At 38.0% G+C, this 8851-nt stretch overlaps 1 pseudogene; it reads left to right on the plus strand.

Annotated features, from left to right (window-relative positions):
- Positions 1 to 7590: 7590 nt before the first annotated feature.
- LOC113661676 lies at positions 7591 to 7743 on the plus strand (annotated as a pseudogene).
- Positions 7744 to 8851: the final 1108 nt, after the last annotated feature.

The following is an 8851-nucleotide window of genomic DNA, read 5'->3' on the forward strand; positions in this document are numbered from 1 at the left end:
ACATATCATACAGTATACACTTCCTGCTTCTTGAATAATTAACAGTCTTTACTAGACGTAAGTAGAATTCTACTGGCATTGCTGCAGTTCATTTCTAATACACATGGATTAGTGTGTATACAATGGGTGTATTGTCAAAAAGCACTGGTGCAAGACATGAGTTCATTAACACTACACACATGGACCTGATCGATCCATGAATCCCACACGAGCTTACTCCATTATCCAAACTGTACAAAAACCAGGAGATTATCTGAAAGAAGAGTGCAGAGATGAGAGAAAAAGCTGCACTGGAGTTCTTTGGTTTTCGAAAGAACACAAGAAGTTTCTACTTTTGTTCTTTTGAGCAACTCAAAAATAATAATTACAATTTTAATAACAGAAGCCAGGGTGTTGAAAATCGGCTTAACTGAATGGTGATGTAATGGATGCTGAAGAAGAGGCTTTAGTAAAGAGGAGGAAGTCCAATTCAACGTGCATATGTAAAGTGGAAATGATATACAGCTAGAGACAAAAGACAACTGATGCACGACCACTGAATCATTCTAAACCTACAATTGTCTTGTTTTTTTGTTGTTTTTTAATTTAAAAAATTATAATTATTATCTCAAATACTGAATAAAGGATCAGGAGGAGTGTTCAATTATTTTATATTTAAAACACCTCAACATTTTATCATTTTAAAAGTTAACTTCTGATTAATATCTTAATTTATGATTTAAAACATTGAAAAACAATAATGTTTTCATGGTGGATATTCCAGTTAAAAATCAGTAACGATTATGCTGTTCATTTCAACCAATTGAACGAAATAAGCACAATTTCAGAAACTCTTATATAGATAATACATTTTGTTTAAAAATTAACTATTTTAAAACTAAACTAATTAAAATAACTCTATGTATGTTCTGTAATGGGAGTTTAATAAAGGTTTAATAAATACATTTGGTTTTATTCTGTTTATTATATATATATATATATATAATATATGGTATATAAGGTATATAGGTATATAGTATACAGTACATAGTCTATAATGAGTTTCTGTGCATACTTTCTCAATGTTGTTATTATTGTTGTTGTTATCGATATTATTGTTATTAATATCAATAATAATAAAGATGCAAATAAAATTGTATGATGTGTTGTATCTTTGTGTGAGGTGTTGAGGCAATTCAAATACTTTGAATTCATATCAGTTTCCAAGCTTGGCTCGAGCAAGTGCCAAGGTAATAAGCCCATAAAGACAGTCACAGCGACATTTCAATTTGCATCTGAACACTCGCAAAGGGACTCTCTCTCCTTCTCTCTCTCCTTCACTCTCCGTCTCTCTTCCTGCCCCTTTCCTCCAACCGTGATTAATACACACATGTTGCACAAAGAGCTCCTTGTTAGCTTAATGGCAGGGTCTAAATGGAGACTTATATTTCCAGGATTATATCTGTATTCAATTGCAAATGATTTTTTGGGGGGACTTTTAATACCCCGCTCTCTTGTCTATGAATAATAGTATCATTTAAATGTAGCAGACACCTGGTGGAAGGGGGGAGGACGTGGGGCTACGATGCTGACCTGGCACTGCTGCCAACTTCCCTCTTTCCCAGCCTAGTCTTATCCTTACCAAGCAGCCTCCAATTTCACTCCCGCACCTTCAAATGCCACACACTTGAAACTTTATTCTCCCTTCGGTAAGGAAAGGAAAAAAATCATTCCCTTGTGAAAGGGAGAACATGATGAAAAAAAGGACTGTGGTGGTTTAAGAGAGGAAAGAAAAAAAAAGAAATTCTTATCAATCTTTTCTTTAGATTTGGAAGAAAAGTCATCTAAATGAGTAGTGTACCATTTCAATGGAAGCCACCAATTAAATACTGTAAAAGGAAAAAAGAATCACATTGGTGGCCTTAATGCCCTTTTGTTGGCTTACAACGAAATGATTTATGTACATCAGCCCCGATCCTGGACAGAAACGTGGGGCACATTTTAGACGGGAGGCTATTTGTATGCGTCCCTCGTCTTTCCCGCACACAATTGGGCCAGTATTGCGTTTTGCAAATTTATACCAGGATGTTGGTTTAGAGTGTTTCCCTGAAAAAAAAGGAGAAGTTTTTCAAGCAAGTGTCTGCTTTCATGCGCACAAGTGACTGAGGCCCACAAACAAAGCGTTGTTTCAAAACTCACAGATGTATGGCCGGAGTGAGGCTTTGTCCTGCAAGCCGGAGAGGTTTTTTTTTTTTGGACATTTTCTGTTCAGGCACAGCACTGAACTGTTCAAAAAAATACTTGTCCGCTTGATGGCCGATATAAGCTTAAGCTTTCCCAGGGCTATATTTTCCACCCAAGAGGCTTTCATTTCTCTCTCTCTCTCTCTCTCTCTCTCTCTCTCTCTCTCTCTCTCTCTCTCTCTCTCTCTCTCTCTCTCTCTGTCTCTATCTCTCTCTCTCTCTCTGTTTCTCTCTCTATCTCTCTCTCTGTCTCTATCTCTCTCTCTCTCTCTCTCTCTCTGTCTCTATCTCTCTCTCTCTCTCTCTCTCTCACTCTCTCTCTGAGCTCATCGGAAGGTGAACATTCCTTCTTACTTTCTGTGTTGATCCTTAAGGTTTCTTTGGTTGTCCATTTTAGGGGAAAATTTAAAAGGTCTATATAGAACCATTAAATAGTGTGTATGAAACTAGAACAAGTGAACATCTGAACCTGAGATGTAGAGATGTAAACAAAATATGACTTTTTTATTCAAAATGAACAGATATTATATTAGAATTCAGATACAGATATAAATTGGAGGTGGGAAATTCATTCATTAATTTACTTGTTTAATTGGTTGTTTGTTTGTTTTAGAAAGCGCATTGCCATGAGAAGAATGTTTTTATATGGATAGGCGGTTTATGGTTGCCAAAGAGCAAATTCATTAAGGCAAAAATGTGATGCTGTTTGGATTATTTACAAGATTCATTCATTCATCCTTAGAGTTCCTTAGTGACCTGGTCAGGGTCACATGGTTTAAATTATTATATTACAGCCATCTACATTCATTACCACAGGCAAGTACAAACAAAATGAATAACTTCATTCTCTAAAGAAGTTCATCACACACGTCTGGTTGATACAATTAGGAACTCAAGTGACACCATGCTGACAGTGGTGTATTCCAAGTGTACTCCAGTGTTTCTTGAGTGATCACCTTGATTTATTTATATTTGTACTTATTGATTTAGTTATTTAAATTAAAAAGTAATAAATTTACAATTTAGGCCATTTTGTTTTATATTTAATAATAGATATCTAAGAAATAAACAAAATCTAGCTACAGGGGTTGCAAGCTAGTGACTTCTGTGCCGGTCCCAAGTCCGGCTAAATAGAGAGGGTTGCATCAGAAAATGTGCCAAACATGCAAATCGTCAGTGGGAATTCCATACCGGACCGGTCGAGGCCCAGGTTAACAATGACCAACAACGTCACTTTTGACCTAGAGGGTGCCAGCAGAAATTGGACTACTGTTGGTCAAGGAAGGAGAGGAGGAAGAAGACAAGAGGAAAGGTAGAAGTATAGGTCTGAGAATAGGCACTCTTATTTTCAGTACGACGAGGAAAGGTAGAAAGCTGGTGGACATGATGGAGAGAAGAAATTTAGATATATTGTGTGTACAGGAGACCAAGTGGTGGAAGTTGAAAAAGGAAGAATGTTGTGAGGAATTCATACAGAAGCTGAGACAGGCTTTGGGTGGTCAGGAAGAGCTTCCGGATGACTGGGAAACTACAGGTGTGTCATATGGAAGGAGAAAAAAGATAAGGAAACAGGAAACATGGTGGTGGGACAAGGGAGTACAGGACAGCATTCAGAGGAAGAGACGAAGGACTGAAGTGGGACTTAGAAAGGACTGAGGAAAATGGGAAGGATGTGCAACAAATAAGGGTGATTAAAGATGGAGATGGAAAGGTGCTAACAGGTGAGGAGAGTGTGCAGAGAAGATGGAACTAAGATGGAAGATGGAATATTTTAACAAGCTGATGAATAAGGAAAATGACAGGAAAAGCCGGGAGGAAGAGGTGAATATTGTGGAGCCGGGAGGAAGAGGTGAATATTGTATTATGGAGGAGAAGAATCCTAGTGCAGATCTGTAAGAACAAGGGTGAAGAGTTGTAGCAACTAAAGAGGCATAAAGTTGATGAACCACACAATGAAGAAGTAGTGGAAGCTAGGCTTAGAAAGGAAGTTAATATTTGTGAGTAGCAATATGACCAGAAAGAGCATGACTGATGTACTATTAATGTCCCAGTGCGACAGGGAGTGTGGATAAGAGGTGAAGAGGCAAGTGCAGGTGGGTTGGAGTGGGTGGAGAAAAGTGTAGGGAGTGTTGAGTGATAGAAGATTCAAAGGAAAGGTGTACAAGACTAGTACAAGAAGGTTAGTAGTGACTGTAGCAGTGAGGAAATGACATGAGGCAGAGATGGAGGTAGCAGAGATGAGGAAGTTGAGGTTCTTTTTAGGATGGACAGGATTAGGGACAAGCATATCAGAGGGACAGCTTAGATTGGCTGTTTTGGAGACAAGGTCAGAGAGGCTAGATTGAGATGGTCTGGACATGTACAGAGGAGGGAGATGGTTATATTGGTAAAAGGATGTTGGAGATGGAGCTGCCAGGTAAGAGGTCAAGAGAAAGGACAAAGAGGAGATATATGGATGTGTTAAAAGAAGACACAAAGTTAATTGGTGCGAGAGTATAGGATGTAGAGGATAAAGTTAGGTGGAAACAGTCGACTCGCTGTGGCGACCCCTAATGGGAAAAGCAGAATGAAGAAGAAGAAGAAGAAGAAGAAGAAGAAGAAGAAGAAGAAGAAGAAGAAGAAGAAGAAGATTTGGAAAAATAAACAGATAACACATAGCGGTATTGGGCTTAGCATATTTCAGTATCATTTCAATTTATTGTTAAGGTTCAGTAAAAATACACAGGTGGCACAATGGTGCAGCAGTTAGCAGAGTCAGCTCACAGCTCTGTGGTCTCTGATCTGATCTTGAGCTTGTGAACTGCACACACACACACACACACACACACACACACACACACACACACACACACACACACACACACACACACACACACACACAAACACACACATTCAATATATGTTGACAAATATGTTGACAAATTTGCCCATACAAACATTTAAATGCTGTTTTGCACAAAAAGTCAATGTTGCTATTGAAAGTCTACATATGTTTTCAACCCTCTGTTTTCTAATCTCTATTTGAACACTACCATTACTTTCTGTACTCTGGTCAGTGCTATATTTTATGTATCTGTCCTGTAGCATATTGTCTTGTTTGCACTGTCTGTCTTGCACTGTTTGCACTAGGTTGCACTTTACTTTTTAGTCCTTAGTTCTGTGGGGTTTTTTTTTTTTTTTGTCTTACTGTATGTAGCCCTCTGTTGTTTTCTGTAGCACCACGGTCCTGGAGAAACGTTGTTTCATTTCACTATGAACTGTGTCAGTTATATATGGTTAAAATAACAATAAAATTGTATATTGTTAAAAAGATATGATAACCAAAAATATGGTTAAAATGTTTCTTGACTTGAATTTACTTGACTTGACTTGAAAGGGAAATGGTCCATTTAATTTGCCGCATAGGTGGGAATAATTGTGAATGTTTGTGAATATTCGTCTCATGGTCTTGTGATATATTTAATATTTATTCCTGCTTTATTCCCAGTTTTTCTGACCCTCTTCAACTCTAACCAGAATGATGCTCTAACTGAAGATGATTCAAGGCATGCCAGAAGAAACCACTACGGTTTTTCACCTGATGAGATTGTTTACAGTAACCCTACACCTAGAACAAGGTCTTTAAGATTCCATATCTTCTTTATCTAGCAGTATTTATGGAATATTTAACTGACCAAATTAGATACTATTGAGCCATGCGCATGTAATTATACAGCACAGAAAACCACTTAGTGTTCAGCCATTCTCTTTAACTCACTCGGCCTTAAAGCTTACAGTTTCTTGCTATACAAGCACCATGTGTTCAATCTTGGCTTGAAAAAGTTCTCTTTGGTTTGTCTAGACTGCAGGAAATGCAAAATTGCATTTGTTTACAACCATTAGGAAATCAAAGCCAAGGCGGCCATTAAAGTGCAGCTTCAAGCAAAGAAAGCTGAGAAATTCAAAGTGCCTACTGCTGTTTATCCTGTGTGGAGGGAAAAAAACAGTCCGGCAAAAGTGACACACAAAACCTGGAAACTTTTGTGTCTGTTTTTTTGTTTCTGATTATAAATGAACGGATAATGATATACACCAAATTATTAACTCTTCTTATCATCAAACCATCAGGAATTTTCTTTTTAACTGGGTTATCTGTTTATCATCTATAATCTATTAATATCAGAAAATAGTTCAAGCTTGATTTGCTTTTTTTTCCTCATAAACATCCTGACATGATTTCTAAGCTGAAACTATTATATGGTGCCATCAACACTCCATCTTCTGCTGTGTGTGTTTTTTGTTTGTTTGCTCTATGAACACGAACATGTCTTACATGTCACTTAACGCTTTGGCAAAATAACAGAGTGTTGTAGAGCCCTGTGCTGATGGACCAGTTAAAACATATGTCTTGTCTTACACTGTTAGGACAGAATGATATGACTGGATTTCCAGCAAGACCAGACATAAGACAAATAGCACTTTGTTGACTCACTGTGTAGCAGTTCACACCGCCTGAGTCGCCATTTGCTTATCATTACAGATTATTACACAGAAGACTGGCTTTCATATGGTAAAAAAAAAGAAGAAATAGAAATATAAAGCTCTGCTCATGGAGGCTTATTTGATTGTCGAGATCTGTAACTTATTTCAGAAATGATGCCGTAAATGCAGGAATTTAGAGAAGTAAATGGTTTATGTTTGCAAAATAAACCAGACATTTTCCACATTTCAGGTAGAACATTCATTTAAAAAATGAATGCTTTCATGCTTTTTGATTTACACCCATGGATCTAAAGTTTGATAAGCCAGGATACTACTACAAAGAAAAAAAAGGAAGAGCAATTAACTCCCACAGCTGAGTTTTCCACATGTTCAGTAAGAAATTGCACATTTGTTTTAAATTAATAGCTTTTCCTTAACTTTTCACCAAGTTCAGTATGATTACAAACATCTAATATATTTAAAGCAGCAGATTTCAATGAATGATCAATGATTTACCAATCTTTAAAAGAAGAAGAAGAAGAAGAAGAAGAAGAAGAAGAAGAAGAAGAAGAAGAAGAAGAAGAAGAAGAAGGCACACCCTATGTGTTAGAGTATGAAGAGTATATGTTTGACTATATGTCTCTGTTGGGCCGCCTCGCGCTTGGGACTAAAAGTGTGTGAGAAGTTATTATTCCAGTTTGCACATATGGAGCTCACTTCTCAATCATCACTGACATAAAACTGCAGCAGACTTGTGTTTTTGTTCATTTTTGTTCACTTGAACACCCTGATGCCAAGTTGCAAAATTTTAAACAGACCTTTCTTGGAATTCCTTGTGAAGAATCACTGCAAATGTTAGAATTAAAAAATAAAACCAAAGTTTAATTACAAAGAATGGATCAAACACATACTTACCTGGTGGGGCAATACCATGATCAAGGAGGTGGTTTGCCCAAAGTGAGGCTCAGCCATTGCACTCAGGCTGTATCGACTCCCCAAATGTGGCAATTTTTACTTCATAATTTCTTAAAATGAGGGACTGCGGTCTAGCTCTCCCCTGTCCCCTGGTCAGGGCACTGAGCTACTGACCAGAAAATTGGGGATCAAACCCGCAAACTGCCCAGCTAACAACATTGGGTCCCTGAGCAGGCCTTTAGCCCCACCTGCTCCAGAGGTTCTGTACCATGGCTAAACCTGCACTCTGACCCCAGCTTGATAATAAGCTCCAGCATTGCAGAGCTACCAGTGTTGGGTCTTTTTCCCCTGTGAACCAAAGCTACATTAGCCATTGTAGGTGTTTGTGAGCTCATTTATGTGGAAGCACATAGCACTTCCCTGTGGTTGTGTTCATTTTCTTAGTGATGCAACAAGAACAGCAGAACAGTTTGGAGATGGAAGCATGTGTTTGCCTTCATCCTCTCCTGTATTTATTGTGCAACAGAGGAGATCTATCTAATAAGTTAGAATTTGTAATGACTAATTTTCAATATAAACATGTTGTATATACTTAGAAGTTAATGAGGGTCAAAACTGTATAGGTCACCCTGAGAACTTATCATGAACAACAATCATTTTCTGTACCACCTATCCTACACAGATTCACAGTGAACATGAGGTCCATGCCAATGAACGCAGGCACAAGTCTGGAAACACCCTGAAAGGGGTGGCAACATATTACAGGGAACAATCACACACCTATTTGCACACTACAGACAATTTAGAGATGCCAATTACCCTACAGTGTGTGTCTTTAAACTGCAGAAGAAACTGGAGTACATAGAAAAAACCACTGATGCACAGATAACATGCAAACTACACACACTCACACACACACACACACACACACACACACACACACACACACACACACACACACACACACACACACACAGGGCAGAGACAGTAATTAACCCTCAACCCTGTAGGAATGAGGCAAGCTTGCAAACCACTAAGCCGCTAAGACCCCCTGCAATAAACAGATGATCTTCAAGTTCACCTAGACTGATCAATTACTAAATAGAAGTATAATATTTAATAAAAGTCTGACTTTTTGGATTTCTTCATTATCGAGAAAACCGTGATAGCCCTAATTCCATTTTTACCTGGCGATGCCGCAGTGCTTAGCAATGTTTTGAGACTGTTATGCATTATGATTTCTCCTATTCATC

This window comes from Tachysurus fulvidraco, chromosome 24, assembly GCF_022655615.1.
Source record: "Tachysurus fulvidraco isolate hzauxx_2018 chromosome 24, HZAU_PFXX_2.0, whole genome shotgun sequence".
NCBI classification, from domain to species: domain Eukaryota; kingdom Metazoa; phylum Chordata; class Actinopteri; order Siluriformes; family Bagridae; genus Tachysurus; species Tachysurus fulvidraco.